This window comes from Balaenoptera borealis (assembly GCF_965194805.1).
Source record: "Balaenoptera borealis genome assembly, chromosome: 1".
Taxonomy (NCBI): Eukaryota; Metazoa; Chordata; class Mammalia; order Artiodactyla; family Balaenopteridae; genus Balaenoptera; species Balaenoptera borealis.
Window position 1 is genome coordinate 151,851,707 of NC_138860.1, and position 20,048 is coordinate 151,871,754.

Below are 20,048 nucleotides of genomic sequence, written 5' to 3' on the forward strand. Positions count from 1 at the left end.
AATCCATTTTTAGTTGATTTTTGTGTATGATATAAAGCAGTGGTCTAGTTTCATTCTTTTGCATGTGGCTGTCCAGTTTTCTCAACACCATTTATTGAAGAGACTGTCCTTTTCGCATTGTATATCCTTGGATCCATTTTTATAAATTAATTGACCATATATGCATGGATTGAAAATCTTCTTTTATTGAAAACAAAAAATAAAAATAAAAAAGTAAATATTATAGCACAGAAAAAGAAAAATAAAAGATTAATACTTTTTCATTTATTTTTTTAATTAATTAATTAATTAATTAACTTATTTATTTTTGGCTGCGTTGGGTCTTCATTGCTGCAGGCGGGCTTTCTCTAGTTGCGGTGAGCGGGGGCTACTCTTTGTTGTGGTGCGCAGGTTTCTCATTGCAGTGTCTTCTCTTGTTGCAGAGCACGGGCTCTAGGTGCACAGGCTTCAGTAGTTGTGGCACACAGGCTTAGTTGCTCCGTGGCATGTGGGATCTTCCTGGACCAGGGCTCAAACCCATGTCCCCTGCATTGGCAGGCAGATTCTTAACCACTGAGCCACCAGGGAAGTCCCTAATTAATTTAGTTTTAAAGGGGAAAGAAACTTATACTTACATAATGTTTTGTAATACATTTTGCAATAATGAATAACATTTTGTTTTTAAGCCTTAATGTCTGCATATTTGCCCATGACTTCATCAAAATTGATCTTCTTCATATACTCATATTCAGTAGAGAATGTATAAAGATTTGTCAATCTATTTTTACTCACTGATTGAAGAAATCTTTTTATTGACTTTAATTTAGAAAAGTTTCTTTCAAGTGAAGCAACATATCTACAACAAGTTAGGAAAAGGCTTAAACAAAAAGGATAAGCTTGGCAGAGATTTACAAAAATCCCATTTTACAATAAATTTTTGAAACTATACATCTTTGCTTCTTCAGGATTGATTTTAGCAGCTTTCAAATGTTTCTGCATTTAAATTTGAAATAGTAAACACAAATAAAAACTCCATATAATGATGTAAAATGACAGAATTGAAGAAATCAATTTCCTTTCTTCATCTTTACAATCTCTGTCTTATTATTTATATCAAATTTACTGTCTAAATGCAGAAATATGTAGTAGCACAGGGGTTGGAGACAAGAACAACATATGTAGTGAACTCAAGCAATTCTGAACCATTATGAACTTACTCTAAAAACAAATGTGTAGCTGAGTCCGAGTGTGTTTGAAGCTGATTCCAAGTTAACTTCCACGTAGAATACAATGTTTAAATGATTTTAAAATGTGCTAATTGGGGGGAGGGGTAGATTGGGAGTTTGGGATTGATGTGTACACACTGCTGTATTTAAAATAGATAACCAACAAGGACCTACTGTAAAAATAAATAAAAAAATAGAAACAACCAAAAAAAAAAAAAAGAATACAAAAAATGTGCTAATTGGAAGTTTATGTATATATTATTAAAACACAATTATTTAGAACTTAGACTAACAAAAGATTTGGGGGACAGGATATTTTATCATTGATATGGTTTAGAAGTGCTGATATATGATGATAATAAAAGGCAGATCTACCTTTAGTCAGTTTTTAGTTATTGTTTTTAATTCTCTACATTTAGTTCACCTCCTTATTGCCTTCATTCAGAGCAAACTACTCCCACTGTCCCATCCTTGGTACACCACTAATTCTAGATAGGTTTTAAACTTTATCCTAAACTATATCCTTATTTCTGAGATTTAGACTTAAAAGACCAGTGTATTAGGCCAACTAGGAGTTTGCATGAATTGTTTTGCATGAAGTTTGGGGAAAGAAGTCCTAAAAGCAGTGGGGTGAAAAGAGAAATTGGGAATACAACATGGAGTTTGTCTTAGAGAATGGGTCCAACTAATGGACTTAGGTTTGAAGCCCTTGGGTACTCTAACAAGATATGGAACAGGCTATTTTTAGAAAATACTCCGGGAGAATTTGGGTCACAATCAGCACTGCTTCGTTCCCAGGTTTATAAAGTGTGGAAGAGGAGCATTCTCTTCTCTTCTGCCCTAAATATTGCCCATTGAAACTCTAAGAAATCCAACAGTATTTTGGCAGCTAATGGATTTTAACATATTGGTACTAGCAGCCTTGGGAGCATCAGGAAGCAGTGCCTTTGAAATAGACATCAAAATATTCAGGATGAGCCTCAGGACTAGTGTCAGTGAAGAGGCATCATTAAATAATTTCATGGGCAGTTGGAGGTCAGGAGATTTCACTGAAGGGAGTTTGGCAGGAGAGTATGACATGACAGGTGGTAGCAGAAGGACTATTCATGATCTTACATGAGATACTCTCAGACTTCCAGACGTAACTAGGTGAGATTTTGGAGGTGAGAGATTAGAGATCCTATAATAATAAAAATAAAAAATAAAACAACAAAAAGCCATTTTGAGTACCTAGGTATATGCAAAATTTCTTTCTTTTCATGGGATCATTCCAATGCTACAAACATGCTCTAGTATTCCATCTTTAAAAACCCTCCCTTGACACTAAATTCACCTTCAGTCACCGCCTCATTTCTTTCCTCCCTTTCACAGCAAAATTCTCTAAGTTGTCAAACCTACTGTCCATTCTTCCTCGCCTCCCATTTATTCTTCTTCCCACTTCATTCCAGCTTCTGCCCTTATCGCTTCACTGAAACTACTCTTGTCAATGTTATCAACAACCTTAGTATTACCAACTGCAATGAATAGTTCTCTTTCCTCATTTTACTTGACCTCTCTGCAGTATTCAACACTTTTCTTCTTGAACTTTTTTTTTTAATCTTTTGACATCACTGTATCCTGATTTTTCCCCCTACTTCTCTGGTTCCTCCTGCTCAGGCTTTTTTTTTTTTTTGCAGATTCTTCTTGTACTTGAGCACGAAGTGTTGGAATGTTACTCAAGTCAATTTATTCAGTCCCAAAACTGTAAGGCTAAATTTCATATCCAGCTTTAACCTCTTTTCTGTGTTTAAGACACTTATATATAACCATTTATTTGATTTTTCCATTGTATATCTCAAATAAGCATCTCAAGCTGAACAGATCCAAAACTGAACTTCTGCTATTCCCTGCCTCTCCTTCCCCCAAAACCCTGTTCTTTCTTGGTTTTCCTCATAGTAGGCACTCAGTATAAATTAGTGGAATGAGTGAATGAATGAATGAATATTTACATTGCCTCATTTCATTCTGACAATGATTGTAGGTGCTATTTTCAGCCCCATCTTAAAAATGAGGAAGGCAAAGTAAGTAGCAAATATATTAGAGAGGCAAAGTAAATAATAAAGAATGTAAAGAATATAAAATTTCAGAGCCAAGCTTTTAATCTCAGTCTGCTTTTCTGTAAAGCTCAAATGCTTCCCCTCTATGCTATAAACGGCTTCTATCAAAACAAGGATGATTATCATAAATAAGATTGTATTTGTGACCATAAACTAGTGCAAACTGGAAGCATCAGCTACATTATTATTAATTACAATGATGATAACAGTGATTACACAGAGCACTTATTGGGCACCTTTCACATACCAAGCATCATGAGAGGCCTTTTCTTTTTTAGTAATAGACTTTATCATTTAGAACAGTTTTAGATTTACAGAAAAATTGAACAGATAGTATAGAGAGTTCCCATTTACCTCCTTATGCACAGTTTCCCCTATTATAAACATTTTATGTTATTAGTATGATACATTGTTATAATTAATGAACCAATGGTTGTATTATTTTTAACTAAAGTCCACAGTTTATTCATATTTTCTTAGTTTTTACCTAATATCCTTATTCTGTTCCAGGATCCCACCCAGGATCCCAAGTTACTTGTCTTATCTCCTTAGGCTCCTCTTGGCTGTGACATTTTCTCAGACTTTCTTTGCTTTCTTTGAAAGCCTTGACAATGTTGAGGAGTACTGGTCAGGTATATTGTAAGGTTGTTCCCTTATTGGAATTTGTCTAATGGTTTTCACATGATTAGATTAGTTATGGTTTATTTTGTTAATTTTTAGAAAAAATTTTGTTTCTTTAGAGCAGTTTTAGATTCACAGAAAAACTGAGAGGAAAGGACAGAGATTTCTCACATACTCCTTGCCCCTTACACATGCATAGTCTCCCCCGTTGTCAACATCCCTCACCTGAGTGGTACATTTGTGGCAATTGATAAACCTACACCAACACGTCACAACCACCCAAAACCCATAGTTTACCTTATGGTTAACTCTTGATGTTGCACATTCTATGGGTTTGGACAAATATATAATAATATACATCCATCATTTTAGTGTCATACAGAGTATTTTCACTGTCCTAAAAATCCTCTGTGCTCTGTCTATTCATCTCTCCAAACACCCAACCCCCGGAAACCACTTATCTTTTTACTGTTTCCATAGTTTTGGCTTTTCCAGTATGTCACACAGTTGGAATCATACAATATGTAGCCTTTTCAGATCAGCTTCTTTCACTTAGTAACATGCATTTAAGATTCCTCCATGTCTTTTCATGGCTTGATAGCACATTCCTTTTTAGCAGTGAATAATATTCCCTTGTCTGGGTGTACCACACTTTATTTATCCATTCACCTAGTAAAGGATATCTTGGTTGCTTTCAAGTTTCGGCATTTATGAATAAAGGTGCTGTAAACATCCGTGTTCAGCTTTTTGTGTGAACATAAGTTTTCAACTTTTGGGGTAAATACCAAGCAATACAGTTGCTGGATCAAATAGTAAGAGTAGGACTTCCCTGGCTGTCCAGTGGTTAAGACTCTGCTGTTCCACTGCAGGGGGTGTGGGTTCGATCGCTGGTCAGGAAACTAAGACTCCACATGCCCCGCGGGGCAGCTAAAAAGACAGAAAAAAAAAGTAGCGGAAAAAAAAGAAAAAAAAAAAACCCACATAGTAAGAGTATATTTAGTTTTGTAAGAAACTGCCAAACTTCCAAGGTGGTTGTACCATTTTGCATTCACACCAGCAATGAATGAGAGTCCCTGTTGATCCACATCCTTGCCAGAATTTGGTGTAGTCCGAGTTCTGGATTTTGGCCACTCTCATAGGTGTGTAATGGTATGAGTTACAGGGTTTTTGGAGGAAGATTACAAATGTAAAGTGCCATTTTTATTATATCATATCAAGGTTACATACCACCAACATGACTTATGACTGTTGATGTTGACTTTGCTCCCCTGACTGAAGGAGTGTTTGTCAGGCTTCTCCACTGTAAGACTCTTCTTTCTTCTCCCCTTTCCATATTGTATTCTTTGGAAGAAATTTTCTGTGTGCAGCCCACACTCAGGGAGTGGGAACTTATCTCCCCTTCCTTTAAGTTGGAGTAGCCACATAATTTGTTTGGAATTCTTCTGCATGGGAGATTTATCTGTTCGCCCCCATTTATGAATTTATTCAGTCATTTATTTATATCAATATGGACTCACGAATATTTATATTATACTTTTGGTTATAATCAGATGCTGCTTTAATTTGAACAATGCTCAAATTGTTCCAGCTCTGGCCATTGGGAGTTCTTTCGGTTGGCTCCTGTGCCCCATTGACATGTCCCACTAATGTGTGTGTGTGTGTTTTGAACAATTCCTTACTTTCTGGTGCCACAAGATGATCCAGGCTACATTTACCCATCCGTATCTATATTAATCAAACATGCATTCTTACTGATGTCTTCAACTTGAATCCATTACCACATTCATCATTCTAGTTAATAAGAGGAAATGTATATATATTTGATCTTATTTATTCCTGTGAGAATAGCAATTATTATCTCATTTTATAGTTGAGGAAACTGAGGTTCAGAGATGACACATTTTTTTTTCAAAGACACAGGGATTAAGAGGTGGAACTAGGACTTCTTCTGGAAGAAAAAGAACATTTAAGAGATGGAAATGAGAAGGTACTTGGTTTTTTAGTAGGCCATCCTGTGAAATGGTGGATTAAGGCTCTGTTGGCATGGCCCTGAATTAAACATGGATTGTTTCAATGTTGTGTGTACCTCTTTGAGGAGCAAACTATTATATTGAAAATTTGTTATTAATTATACACCACTCCATAAATCACCTGAAAGACTATTTAAATTTTATATCTTCTAAAAGAGGCATGATTTGCTCTTAAATTATAAAGGTCATTTTGTGTTGTACATTTTAAATCAGTTGATTAAAGGATAATAAATAGGAGTGGATTAGATAGGGTAATTGTACCTCTAGTCAAATTTTCCTGCCCCACTTAAAAATTTAAAACAAAAACTATGCCCCCCCCAAGTTATGGCCTACTTTAAAATCTTTATCTTTGACTGCTCATTGAAAAGGGAGCTCTGTGATAGAAGAGCTTAAGAAACAGTGAATATTTATCAATCTCCTTTTGCAAGTTCATGTTTGCTTATTAAAGTAAGTGATAAAACCTGCAACAAAAAAATTACTTCAACTTTTGAGTAACTGCTTCCTAAATTTATTTGTCCATAAACTGCTTTTTTCATGTAAGGGCTATTAATATCCCATAGATCGATATTTGGAACACAATTATTTATTCATTTCATAAGAGAAAGAACTTCATTTATTTTTTCTGTTTTCAGAATTCAAAATAGGGCCTGGCACATAATAGGTCCTCAATTAATGTTTGTTAAATAAGTGGATGAGCAAATGTTTATTAAACATCTGCTATATGCCAGTCACAAGCAATACAATGGTGGAAAAATAAACATGGTTTCTGCCCTATGTAACTTACAGTTTACCAGAGAAGATTGTAAATAAGCAAGTAAAAAAAATTAAATTTTAGATAAAAGTTATTATGGAAATAATAACAATATTGAGATGGAGAATAAAGGAGGAGACAAGAATGGTGCTCTAGAAGATAAGCAGCTAGCCCTTCAAAGCATTTATGCAAACAAGTCAACAGTTAACCGGAATCTGAATATTTCTAACATCAACCTTCATTCAGAATCCATGCTGAAATCGTTGATATTAATCAAAGTCCTTGCACTAAATGGATGGCCTTCTCAAAAGGACTTAAATTGCCACCATGGAGAACAGTATGGAGGTTCCTTAAAAAACTAAAAATAGAACTACCATATGACCCAGCCATCCCACTACTGGACATATACCCTTAGAAAACCATAATTCAAAAAGAGTCATGTACCACAATGTTCATTGCAGCTCTATTTACAATAGCCAGGACATGGAAGCATCTTAAGGGTCCATCAACAGATGAATGGATAGAGAAGATGTGGCACATATATACAATGGAATATTACTCAGCCATAAATAGAAACAAAATTGAGTTATTTGTAGTGAGGTGGATGGACCTAGAGTCTGTCATACTGAGTGAAGTAAGTCAGAAAGAGAAAAACAAACACCATATGCTAACACATATATATGGAATCTAAAAAAAAAAAAATGTTTCTGAAGAACCTAGGAGAAGGACAGGAATAAAGACGCAGACATAGAGAATGGACTTGAGGACATGGGGAGGGGGAAGAGTAAGCTGGGATGAAGTGAGAGAGTGGCATTGACATATATACACTACCAAATGTAAAATAGATAGCTAGTGGGAAGCAGATGCATAGCACAGGGAGATCAGTTCGGTGCTTTGTGACCACCTAGAGGGGTGGGATAGGGAGGGTGGGAGGGAGACGCAAAATGGAGGGGATATGGGGATATATGTATATGTATAGCTGATTCACTTTGTTATACAGCAGAAACTAACACACCATTGTAAAGCAATTATACTCCAATAAAGATGTTAAAAAAAAAAAAACTCAATGGATGGGTTCAATGGCAGAAGAGGGATCAGAGGAAAGACTCAGTGAACTGCAAGATAGAACAATAGAAATTACTCAGTCTGAACAACAAAGAGAAAATAGACTTAAAAAAATGAACAGAGTCTCAGGAATATGTGGCACTATAACAAAAGATCTAATATTTATGTCATTAGAGTCCCAGAAAGAAAAGAGAAAGAAGACATAGCTGAAAAAATACTTGAAGAAATAATTGCTTAAAACTTACCAAATGCGGCAAAAAACATAAACCTACATATTCAAGTATCTGAGTAAACCTAAAGAAATCCAAACCAAAACACATCATAGTTAAAATTTTGAAAACTAAAGACATATTAAAAATCTTGAAAGCAAGGAAAGAGAGAAACAACACCTTACCTATCAGAGAAAAACAATTCAAATGACAATGGATTTCTCATGAAAAGCCACGGAGGCCAGAAAGAAGTGGTACAACACTTTTCAAATGCCAAAGATAAGAATTCTGAATCCAAAATCCTATATCCAGCAAAAATGGCCTTAAGAAATGAAGGGAAAATCAAGACATTCTCAGAAGTAGGAACGCTAAAAAATTGCTATCAGCAGACCTACACTAAAAGAATCGTTAAAGGAAATTCTCTAAACAGAATGGAAGAAACTAAAAGAAACAACCTCGGAGCATCAGAAAGGATGAAGCAATATAGTAAGCAATATATGGTTAAATAGAATAAATTTTCCTTCTTTTTTGAGGTTTCTAAAACATGTTTGACAGCTGAAACAAAAATTGTTACACTGATGTGGTTATAAATATCTGTAGAGGAAATATTTTAAACAATTATATTATAAAAAGGGGAGTGTAAAGAAACACAAAGGAAAGTACTCCCCTCAACTCATAAGATGACATCAAGTAGACCATGATAAGTTACATATGCATGAGGTATACCTAGAGCAATCCCTAAAAAAACTGTACAAAGAGATGCAGTCAAAACTACTATAGATAGCTGAGGCGACCCGGCACTGGAGCCTGCCCGGGCTCTTTGGTGGGGCTGGGGGCGGACTCTGGGAGGGCTCACACCGGGCAGTGCTTCCCAGAGCTTCTGCTGCCGGTGTCCTTGTCCTCGCGGTGAGACACAGCTGCCCCCCCGCTTCTGAGGGAGACCCTGCAACACTAGCAGGATTGTTTTGGCTGGATTACTTGTGAAACTAATAAAGCTTAAGCTTCAGACTTCTACTTGCATGGGCTCCTTCTAAAGCAGTGTGGAGGGTGGACCCAGGACAATGGCTGCTGCTCATAATTTGGAGATGGGGGAGGATGTGAATCTGAATAGGGATAGAGAGATGAAAGAAATGCTGGAAGAGGAGACAATGAGAGAGGACAGGGCAGGTAAAGATCCCTTCAAGCCTAAAAAGGTCCACAGGATTGTCTCAAAATGGATGCTTCCTGAACCGGTGCAAAGAACATACCTGAAAAGAGCTAACTGCCTCCCACCCCTGTGTTCATCATCTCCATCAGCATCACTGAGGATCTCTTGCCAGCTCCATCTTTGACCCACTCAAATCTCTTGTGGGTGCTCAGGAGGAGACTATGCTCTGATGGGAGGCTATCTTATGAATGTTCTAGTGAATTTTCAAGAAATGATTCCTGCCTTTGGAATTATCAGACTACTCATCATTGTCCTTATAATTGTGTCGGACATGGGATTTGCTCTCTACAGAAGGTTCTTTGTCCCTGCAAATGGGTTCCCGGTGTCTTTTGCAGCTCACATTGCAGGTGGATTTGCTGGAATGTCCATTGGTTATACCGTGTTCAGCTGCTTTGATAAGGCACTGCTGAAAGATCCGAGGTTTTGGATAGCAATTGCAGCTTATTTAGCTTGCGTCTTATTTGCTGTGTTTTTCAGCATTTTCCTATCCCCAGCGAACTGACTTGCCCCTAACACGAAACAATTAATAAAAAGAGCCATCTGGGAAAAAACTGGAGGACTCTCTATGAAGAAACAGAGAAGTCCCAGCAAATGCTAGCAATTTTATAAAGAGGACAAAACACGCTTGAAGTCGTTGGTTTCAAAGACTGCTTACAAAAGGAGTTAGGGTTTAAGGAAGGGGCTCTTCTGAGTGCATGAGGGGGAAGAGGAAGAGAGAAAAGGGAAGGGAAGTGAGAACCAAAGATTGGCTCTTTCCCAGGCGTGCTGCGTGAGGGTATGTATCCTCTAAAAGAGACTTGCTCTCCTACGAGGGTATAGTATAGAGATTGCTTGATAGAATCCACAAATAATGTTCTATGCAGAAAATGAAAACTTTTCACATCTGTCAAAAAAAAACACCAACTACTATAGATAAATCAAAATGGAATTCTAAAAATTTCAAATAACACAAAGGAAGGCAGGAAAGAAAAACAGAAAAATGAAAAACAGAACAAACAGAAGATTAAAAAATAAATGGCAACTTAACAGATCAACAATTACCTTAAGTGTAAATGGCCTAAATACCAATTAGTAGGGACTTCCCTGCCTGTGCAGAGGTTAAGAGTCTGCCTGCCAATGCAGGGGACATGGGTTCGAGCTCTGGTCCAGGAAGATCCCACATGCCTTGGAGCAACTAAGCCCATGAGCCACAACTACTGAAGCTCACATGCCTAGAGCCCATGCTCTGCAACAAGAGAAGCTACCGCAATGAGAGGCCTGCACACTGCAACAAAGAGTAGCCCCTGCTCACTGCAACTAGAGAAAGCCTGTACGCAGCAACAAAGACCCAATGCAGCCAAAAATAAATAAATAGATTTATATTTTTTAAAAAACCCAATTAGTAGACAGAGATTGGCAGAGTGAATTTAAAAACAAAACCCAACTATATTGCTGTCTAAAAGAAACTTCAAATATAATGCTCTAGGCAGGTTGACAGTAAAAGAATGGAGAAAGAGACATCATACAAACATTAATTAAAAGAGAGTAGCAATGGCTATATTAATATCGATAAAGTACAGTTTAGAGCAAAGACAATTACCAGAGACAGATAAATGCATTATATAATGATCAATCCACCAAGAAGACACAATAATCCTAAATACATATGCACCAAACAACAGATCTGAAAAACATGTGAAGTAAAAACTGATAGAACTGAAAGGACAAATCCACAATTATAGCTGGAGACTTCAATACCCATCTGTCAACCACTGATATATTGGATAACAGATTTAAATATAAGAGCTAAATCTATTAGAAGAAGAAAAAAGAGAAAGTCTTCATGATCATGAATTAAGCAAAGTTTTTGCAGAGAGGACCCTGAAAACCATGACAGAAAAAAATAATAAAAGGGCTTCATCAAAATTTAAAACTTCTGCTTATTGTAAGGATATACCATATTTTGTTTATTCACTCGTTGGTTAATGAACATGTGAGTTGTATCCACTATTTCGGCTATTATGAATAATGCTACTACGAACATTTGTGTACATAATTTTTGTGAACATATGTTTTCACTTTTCTTTGACATATATATATATATATATATATACACACTGCAAGCAGAGTTTCTGGATCATATGGTAACTCTATGTTTAACAATTTGAGGAACTGCCAAACTGTTTTCTAAAGTGGCTCTACTATTTAACATTCTTACCAGCAGTGAATGGGGATTTCAATTTCTCCACATCCTTGTCAACACTTACCATAGTCTTTTAGATTGTAGCATCCTACTGTATGTGAAGTGGTATCTCCCTGTGACTTTGATTTGCTAATGATATTGAGCATCTTTTCATGTGCTTACTAACCATTAGCATATCTTCTTTAGAGAAATATCTATTAAAATACTTATGCCCATTTTTAAATTAGGTCATTTGTCTTTTTATTACTGAGTTGTAAAAATTCTTTATATATTCTGGATACAAGTCCATTATCAAATATATGATTTGCATATATTTCCCTAAAATCCATTTTGAGCTTTTGTGTATGCTATAAGGGTCAAGATTAATTTTTCCCATTTAAATATCATTTGTTAGAAATATTAAACTTACTCCTTTGAATTATCTTGGTATGTTGAAAATCATTTGGCCATAATTGCATAGGAGTATTTCTGCAGATTCGATTCTGATTCATTGATTTATATATCTGTCCTTACACCAAGGTCACAATTTTTTGATTAGTGAATTTTTTAATTGTTCTTTTATTGTAAAATATATACAACAAAAATTACCATTTAAATATTTTTATAAGTACAATTTAGTGGAATTAAGTTACAGTCACAATGTTGTGCAGCTATCACCACTATCCATTTCCAGTAACTCTGTACCTATTAAACAATAATTCCACATCCCCTTCTCCCTCCAGCCCCTAGTAACCACTATTCCACTTTCTGTCTCTATGAACTTGCCTATGCTAAGTACCTCATATAAGTGGAATCACACAATATTTATCATTTTGTGCCTGGATGACTTCACTTATATTGTTTTTGAGGTTCATTCTTGTTGTAGCATGTATTAGAATTTCTTTCCTTTTTAAGGCTGAATAATATTCTGTTGTATGTATATACCACATTCTGTTTATCCATTTAACTGTTGATGGACAAGGGTTGTGGCTTCTGGCTAGTGTAAACAATGCTACTGTGAACATGGTACAAGTATCTGTTTGAGTCTCTGCTTTTAATTCTTTTGGGTGTATACCGGGTAGTAGAATTGCTGGGTCATCTGGTAATTCTCTGTTTAACTTTTTGAGGAACCATGAAAACTGTTTTCCACAGCACCTGCACCATTTTACATTCCCACCGACAATGCATGAAAGTTCCAATTTGTCCATGTCCTCACCAACACTAGTCATTTTCCTTTTTTAAAAAAAAATAATAGCCATCCTAATGGGTGCGAAGTGACGTTTCATCATGGTTTTGATTTGCATTTCCCTAATGATCAGTGATGTTGAGCAGCATTTCATGTGCTTATTGGCCATTTGTATTTCTTCTTTGGAGAAATGTCTATTTGAGTCCTATGCCCATTTTTATTTTTTATTTTTAAAATTATTTATTTATTTATTTGGCTACATTGGGTCTTAGTTGCAGCACATGGGATCTTTGTTGCGGCATGTAGGATCTTTTGTTATGGCATGTGGGCTCTCTAGTTGTGGTGCGCAGGCTCCAGAGTATGCATGCTCAGTAATTGTGGCATGCGGGCTCTAAAGTGCATGGGCTTAGTTGTCCCGCAGCATGTAGGATCTTAGTTCCCCAACCAGGGATTGAACCCATGTCCCCTGCACTGGAAGGGAGATTCTTAACCATTAGACCACCAGGTAGGTCCCTTATGCCCATTTTTAAATTGGATTTGTTGTTGTTGTTGTTGAGTTGTAGGAGTTCTTTATATATTCTGAATATTAATCCCTTATCAATTAATTCTGGATATATGATTTGGAAATATTTTCTCCTCTGTGGGTTGTGTCTTCATTCTCTTGATAAGAGTCCTTTGGTTCACAAAAGTTTTTAATTTTGATGAAGTTCGATTTATTTTTCCTTTTATTGCCTGTGCTTTTGATGTTGTATCAAATAAATCACTGCCAAAACCAATGTCATGAAGCTTTCGCTCTATGTTTTATTTTAGGAGTTTTATGGTTTTAGCTCTTACATTTGGGTCTTTGATTCATTTTGAGTTAATTTTTGTATGTGGTGTAGGGTAATGCTCCAAATTAATTCTTTTGCATGTGGATATACAGTTTTCCTAGTAAAATTTGTTGAAAAAACTGTTCTTTCATTTAACGATCTTGGCAGCATTATTGAAATCATTTGACCATATATGTGAGAATAGAGTTCTGGGCTCTTTTTTTTTTTTTTTTTTTGCCGGTTGGGGGGACTCTTTATTCTATTCCATTGGTTTTTATGTCCATCCTCATGCCAGTACCACACTGTTTTGATTACAGTAGCTTTGTAGTAAGTTTTAAAATAAGGAAGTGTGAGTCTTCCAGCTTCATTCTTATTTTTCAAGGTTGTTTGGGCTATTTGGAGTCCCCTGAGATTCCATATGGATTTTAGAATGAGTTTTTCTATTTCTGAAAAAAAAAATGTAGTTGGGATTTTGATAGGGATTGCATCGAATTGGTACATTACTCTGGGTAGTATTGTCATCTTAACAATATTAAGTCTTCCAACCTATGAATATAGGGTGTCTTTCCATTTATTTATGCCTTCTTTAATTCCTTTCTTTTTAAATTCCTTTCAGTGGTGTTTTCTGCTTTTCAATGTATAAGACCAGTTAAATTTATTCCTAAGTATCTTATTCTTTTTTGATGCTATTGTAAGTGGAATTATTATTTTGATTTCCTTTTTGAATTGTTCATTGATAGTGTATGAAAATGCAACTGGTTTTTGTATGTTAATTTTGTATCCTGCAACTTTGCTACTCTGTTGAACTGATTTATTAGCTCTAAAGTGTGTGTGTGTGTAGAATTTTTAGTGTTATCTACATATAATATCATATCATCTGCAGACAGCGATAATTTTACTTCTTCCTTTCCAATTTGTATATCTTTTATTTCTGAAGTTTTTTAAAAAATTATTTTCCATTATGGTTGTTTTTTAATTAAAGTATAGTTGATTTACAACGTTGTGTTAGTTTTTGGTGCACAGAAAAGTGATTCAGTTATACATATATACATATATTCCTTTTCATATTCTTTTCCATTATGGCTTATTACAGGATATTGAATATAGTTCCCTTTGCTATACAATAGGACTTTGTTTTTTATCTATTCTATATATAATAGTTTGCATCTGCTAGTTCCAAGCTCCCAATCAAACCACCCCCACCTTTCCCCTTGGCAACCATAAATCTGTTCCCTATGTCTGTGAGTCTGTTTCTGTTTCATAGATATGTTCATTTGTGTCATATTTTAGATTCCACATATAAGTGATATCATATGATATTTGTTTTTCTCTTTCTGACTTACTTCCCTTAGTATGATAATCTCTAGGTCCATCCATGTAGCTGCAAATGGCATTATTTCATTCTTTTTTATGGTTGAATAATATTCCATTATATATATATCACATCCTCTTTATCCATTCATCTGTCGATGGACATTTAGGTTGTTTCCATGTCTTGGCTATTGTAAATAGTGCTGCTATGAACATAGGGGTGCATGTATGTTTTCAGATTATAGTTTTGTCCAAATATATGCCCAAGAGTGGGATTGCTGGATCATATGGCAACTTTATTTTTAGTTGTTTCTTTCTTTATTTCTTTTTTTTTGGCCACGCCACGTGGCATGTGGCATCTTAGTTCCCCAACCAGGGATCGAACCCGTGCCCCCTGCCATGGAAACATGGAGACTTAACCAAGTACCTATTTTTAGTTTTTTGGGTAACCTCCAACTGTTCTCCATAGTGGCTGCACCAATTTACATTCCCACAAACAGTATATGAGGATTTCCTTTTCTCCACACCCTCTCCAGCATTTGTTATTTGTAGACTTTTTGATGATGGTCATTCTGACCAGTGTGAGGTGGTACCTCATTGTAGTTTTGATTTGTATTTCTCTAATAATTAGTGATGTTGAGCATCTTTTCATGTGCCTATTGGCCATCTGTATGCCTTCTTTGAAGAAATGTCTATTTAAGTCTTCTGCTCATTTTTTCATTGGATTGTATGTTTTTTGTTATTGAGTTGTATGAGCTGTTTGAATATTTTGGAAATTAAGCCCTTGTTGGTTGCATCATTTGCAGATATTTTCTCCTAGTCTGTATGTTATCTTTTTGTTCTGTTTATGGTTTCCTGTGCTGTGTAAAATATTTGTGAAGTTTTATGGTACATCTTGAAATCAGGTAGAGTTAGTCCTCCAACTTTATTTTTCTCTTCAAAATTATTTTGATTCTTCTAGGAACTTTGCATTTTCATACAAATTGTAGAATCAGGTTGCCAATTTCTAACAAAAAGTATCCTCTAGGCATTTGAATGTAAGTCTGTTGAATGCATTAATCAGTTTGAGAAGATTAACATCTTAGTGGTATTGAGTTTTCCAATCCATGAGCCTATTATATCTCTCCATTTATTTTTAAATTTTATTGGCAATATTTGTGGTTTTAAATGTATAGCTTGTGCACACATTTTGTTAAGTTTATCAGTAAGTAATTTGTGTTATTAATAAGTAACTACTTTGCTAATGTCTGTGCCTTTTATTTCTTTTTCTTACCTATTTCACTTGTTAGGATAACCAATACAACATTGAATAGAAGCAGTGAGAGAGTGCATCCTTGCCGTGTTCTTGATCTGATGGGGGAAAACATTCAGACTAATAATTAAATATGAGGTTAGTTGTAATTTTTGCATAGCTGACCTGTTGAGGTTAAAGAAGTCCCATTTTATTACTATTTTTTACTTTTTATCATGCATGGATATTGAGTTCTGCAAATGCTTTTTCTACATCTATTGAGATGATTATATGAGTTTTCTCCTGAATTCTGCTAACACAGTGAATTAAATTGATTGACCTTTGAATGTTGAACCAACCTTGTATTTCTGGGCTAAACTTTACTTCCTCAAGCTATATTATATATTGCTGAATTCTACCTGCTAATATTTTGTTAAGAAGTGTTTTATCCATGTTTATGAGAGATATTCTATAGTTTTATTTTCTTCTGATACCCAGTTTTGGTATCAGGGTAATGCTGATGTCATAAAATGAATTGTAAAGTATTTCTACTTCCTCTATTTTCTGAAAGAGTTTGTGTAAGGTTAGCCTTGGTTCTTCCTTAATAGTTTGATGAAGTCAAAGCAGTGAGGTCATTTGTGCCAGGAGTTTCCCTTGCATAAATTTTTTAAAAATTTCTTTTGGCAGTGTTGGGTCTTAGTTGCATCACACGGGATCTTTCGTTGCAGTGTGCGGGCTCTTCGTTGCAGTGCATAGGCTTCTCTCTAGTTGTGGTGCACGGGCTTCTCTCTCTCTAGTTGTGGCATGCAGGCTCCAGAGCGTGTGGGCTCTGTAGTTGCTGCACACAGGCTCTCTACTTGTGTGGCACACGGGCTTAGTTGCCCCACAGCATGTGGGATCTTAATTCCCCAAGTGGGGATCGAACCAGTGTCCCCTGCCTTGCAAGATGGATTCTTAACTACTGGACCACCAGGGAAGTCCCTGAATAAATGTTTTAAACTAAGAATTCAATTTCTTTAATAGCTAAAAGGCTATTCAACTCATCAAATTTTTATTTCTTCTTGATTCAATTTTGTTAATTTATTTATCTGTTTTCTTCAAGAAGAAATGTGTCTTTTTCTTTCAGGTTGTTGAATTTATTAAGATAAATTTGTTCATAATTTTTCTTTTATCCTTTAAAAATCCGTAGTGATTAATTTTTGTATTTGCTATTTCTTGATCAACCTAGCTAAAAGGTTTATAAATATTTTTAACCTTTTCAAAGAACCAGCTTTTGGTATCCTCTAACAAAGATATTCTCCTAGTCACAATGCCATTATCTCACCCAGGAAATGTAACATTGATATGTTAATCTTGTCCATTATACAGTCCACATTAAAATTTTCCTAGTTGTCCAAAAATGTCCTTTAAAGTTGTCTTTTATTCAATCAAGGATCCAAGTTAAGACCATGCATTGTTGCTGCATGTGTCATCTCTTTAATCACTTTTAATCTGTAACAGTCCTGTCTGCTTTTTTCTTTGATAATATTGATATTTTTAAAGGGTCTAGCCAATTGTCTCATAGAATATCTCACAATCTGTTTTTGTCTGATTGCTTTCAAAATTAGACTCAGGCTAAACATTCTTGGCAAGAAATTTCATGAGTAAAATTGTGTTCTTCCCACTGTATCATATCAGGAGGTACTTAATGTCAATTCATTCCATTACACTCATGCTAAGTTTGATCACTTGATTAAAGTGATGTTCAAAAGATCTCTCCATTGTAATAATATGTTTTCCCCTTTAGGATTAATAAGTAATCTTAAGGGTGATACTTTAAGTTCATGTAAATGATGCTGAAAAGTCGGCCTCTGTGCACCGGTGTCGAATTGAACCTTGGAGACAGAGTTTTGGGTGAAGTAGAGAAGAATAGCTTTATTGCTTTGCCAGGCAAAGGGGGACACAGCAGACTCCTCCCCTGAAAAACTGTGTGTCCCACACCTAGGAGGATTTGGTGAGGAGTTTTATAGCAATAGTTCAAGGGTGGGGTTGCTGATAAGGATTAGGGTGTGTGCAGGGCCTGCACTCCTTTAATCTGGTCTCAGGTAGTCTCTTGATGAGCTTCTCTGGTTCCTTTAATCTGACCTCACATGGTCTTCTCTGGAATGAAGAATGCTAGCATCTTCCATTTGTTGGGGGTTTTAGTTCTGTAAAGAGCTCAAAGATATTGTTATATGTATCCCTTGAGGTGGAACCAGGACCCTGCCCCAAGTTTGTACCATTGTTTCTTGGCTACTCCTCCCTTGTCTCCACATCCCCTCCATTCCTTGATTAGCAACTGTTCGAGTATGCCCTTTGGAATTCAAGGAAGGTCATGAAGGCTGGAGCCTATTCCCTATAAGAAACAGGGGACATGGAAAGGCTTCCATGCCCAGGAGCCTCACAGGGTCCTGCTCGGTTTCATAAGTATCTTGTTACCCAGCAAACTTTCATACAATGATTTCTAACTAAGTATTATTACACTGGTGGTTACAAAATAGCATTTCTTAATTCTCCCCTTCATTCTACTTTCCTTTTTCATTCAACACATATTTACTGGGTGTCTACCATATGCTAGGCACCATGGTAGGAATTGGGGATAGTAAGGTGACCAAAAAAAATACATTTCCCCATTCTCATGGAGGGAAATAAATAAGGAAATGGCCTCTTCTTAGCACTCCAAGAAGGAGCTACCTAAAGAACATGTCCTACTTGGACTCATCATCATCTTTATATCAAGTAAAGGGCAGTAGACACATGTCTGGGTTTGGTGTATTTTGTTGTTTGGTTTTTGTTTTGCCTCCCTCTTTCTCTTTTCAAAGAAGATTTTATATATAATTCATATACCATAAAATTCACCCTTTTAATAAAGTGAACAATTCAGTGATTTTGGCATATTTGCAAGTTGTGTAGCAATCACCACTATTTAGTTCAAGAACATTTTTTTTTTTTTAATTTATATTTTTTATTTTTGGCTGTGTTGGGTCTTCGTTTCTGTGCGAGGGCTTTCTCCAGTTGCGGAGAGCGGGGGCCACTCTTCATCGCGGTGCGCGGGCCTCTCACTATCGCGGCCTCTCTTGTTGTGGAGCACAGGCTCCAAACGCGCAGGCTCAGTAATTGTGGCTCACGGGCCTAGTTGCTCCGCGGCATGTGGGATCTTCCCAGACCAGGGCTCGAACCCGTGTCCCTGCATTAGCAGGCAGATTCTCAACCACTGCGCCACCAGGGAAGCCCAAGAACATTTTTATCACTCCTAAAAGGAACTTTGTACCCTGTGATATCATTCCCTATTTCCCCCTCCAATAGCCCCTGACAAGAATTAGTCTACTTTCTGTGTATATAGCCTATTCTGGACATATTATATGAATGGAATCATACAATACGTAGTCTTTTATGTCTGGGTCCTTTCACTTAGCATAATGTTTTCAAGGTTCATCCATGTTGTACCATGTATCAGTACTTCATTCCTTTTTATGTCTGAAAATATTCCATTTTATGAATATATCATATTTTGTTTATCCATTCATCACTCCAAATAAGTTTATACGACTCTTCCTAACTTTCAAATGGCTGCATAATTCTCTATTGTGTAAATGTGCTACAGTTTATTCTAACTAGCCTCTTGTGGATGAACATTTAGAATAGTAACAATATTTTGCTATTACAAATAATGTTTGTTTGTAATGCTATTACAAACACTTACACATAATGAAATACTTTACATATATTCTTCCTATTTTGAAGGTGTAGTTTCAGGTTAAATTCCTACAATTAAGATTCTAGGGTTAAAACACAAACATATATGTACTTTTGTTACGTGTTGCCAAATTCACTTCATAGAATTTGTACCATTATTTTATTCCCACCAGCAATGAATAGAGTGCCTGTTTCCCCATAGCCTCACCAACAGAATGCACTGTACAATTTTTACCAAATTAAAATTTTTTCTACCAAATTTATCAGCGAGAATTATACTTTTACTTTGCATTTATCTAATTTTGAATGAAGTTGAACATCTTTTCAGATGTTTAAAGACCATCCTAGACTCTCCAGCCTTATGTGACTGGCCCAGATGAGAAGAACCCTGTAGTCAATCCACAGAACCATGTTAAATAATAAATCTAATTGTTTTAAGCCACTAAGTTTTT

At 35.9% G+C, this 20,048-nt stretch overlaps 1 protein-coding gene and 1 pseudogene across 3 annotated transcripts in view; one reads left to right on the forward strand and one right to left on the reverse strand.

The window, feature by feature from the left end:
• LOC309618310 (uncharacterized protein C1orf185 homolog) overlaps nucleotides 1-20,048 on the reverse strand; it is a 246,069-nt gene that overhangs the window by 209,188 nt on the left and 16,833 nt on the right. The window lies entirely within an intron of this gene.
• LOC309620332 (rhomboid-related protein 2 pseudogene) lies at nucleotides 6,981-18,839 on the forward strand (annotated as a pseudogene). Its single transcript has 2 exons — nucleotides 6,981-9,257; nucleotides 9,289-18,839. The product of its transcript is annotated as a rhomboid-related protein 2 pseudogene (transcript).